Genomic DNA, 1,352 nt, shown 5'->3' on the forward strand with positions numbered 1-1,352 from the left:
CTCGCAGCGCTTGCTGAGCATCGCCTCTTCCCCACAGCCCGTGACGTCTCTTTCTGGGGCCGCAATAATGGATCTGGAAATGGAAACCAGGGGAATTGTTTTTCCTTCCCTCTTAAATCAGTTGTTCCTCAGTACTAAACATCCCATTGCTTCCCTGCCAGGGAAATAGATTTTTCTCCCATTCAATTCGTACGCGTCTGCATGATTTCACTTGGTATAATGAGAGAAGCCCTTGGCTGCAGCTCCTGGGTGCTGCCTGCCCCGGGCTGTGCTCTGTGGATCGCTGCCGCAGCTCCCGCCACCCTCAAAGCTCCCTTCGGGGCACGGTGCGTCCCCCCGAATGCTGCCTATTCCTACCCATCACCAGCGCTAGGGGAGAGAAGGTTGATTCCAGATCAGGAGTATTTCTGACCAGTCACTTGGTAATTTTCTCTCCGCAGCGTAAAATAAAAAGATTGATGGAATTTGGCAGATACTTTACAGATATATTTAGTGCTCTGTAAACTGCTGACTTGCCTCCCAAACCGCAGATGCTGGCTGATAACGCTGGGTGTGCTCAGGAAGAGCAGGTTTGAGGCTTAGCCGATCTGCCATCTCGCCGAGAAATACAAGCCCAGCTCTTTGTCGGACCCTTGTGGTCCCCACTGCTCGCGCCGGGCACTAAGGGGACGTGGTGGCCCTATTGTGTCCCTTCTCCGGAGGGGGCTGAGGTGTGCACAGCTCCGGGAGGATGAGCCTGGCTTGCTGCAGGTGACAAGCTCCATTCGGGGATGTCGGGATGGCTCGGTCCTTTTAGGCAAAGTTGTGGGAGGGAGACCATGCCACGGGGCGGAGGGCAGTCACCGGGGACCCCCGTGACCAAGCTGGGGCAGGGGGGACACGGGGAAACAGCTCCGTCCTCCTTTTGCGACAGCTGAGCTGCTCCTCAGCGTGGGTTAGCTCTTGCAAGCGTAATTTGGGTTATTTGCAGCCTCTGGCCCTTTTCTAGAGGGAGGGATGCTTGTGGAGCCGGGAGAGCATGGGGGCTTCCTGGGGGGATCCGTCCAATTCCCAGGGCTGCTCCTGGCCTCCTTCCTGCCCTCCTTTAATCTCCTGCTCGAGCTTCAGCCGTCGGGCTGAGCCACTTTCCTGCAGGGCATTATTTGCCTTCTCATCGGCTGTGGCGGCCCCACGTGCACCGGGAGGATTCATTAGTGCCGGAGAGCAGTGGGGATGTGCCGGGTCGAGGGCTCCCAGCAAGCGCCCCGGCTCTCCGGAGCAGCAAAGCCTGGGCAGGAGGTCCCCGGCGCGTCTGAACCCTCGGCTCATCCTTATCCCTGAGCTACCCTCCGCTCGCGGGACTCCCCCTGAAC

At 58.4% G+C, this 1,352-nt stretch overlaps 1 protein-coding gene across 1 annotated transcript in view; it reads left to right on the top strand.

Annotated features, from left to right (window-relative positions):
- The window catches only part of SNX27 (sorting nexin family member 27), a gene marked incomplete at its 5' end in the record, with an annotated part of 24,432 nt that overhangs the window by 22,035 nt on the left and 1,045 nt on the right, over nucleotides 1-1,352 (top strand). The gene's annotated exons all lie outside the window — the stretch shown is intronic.

This window comes from Fulmarus glacialis, unplaced genomic scaffold (genome assembly GCF_000690835.1).
Source record: "Fulmarus glacialis isolate BGI_N327 unplaced genomic scaffold, ASM69083v1 scaffold19507, whole genome shotgun sequence".
Lineage (NCBI taxonomy): Eukaryota > Metazoa > Chordata > Aves > Procellariiformes > Procellariidae > Fulmarus > Fulmarus glacialis.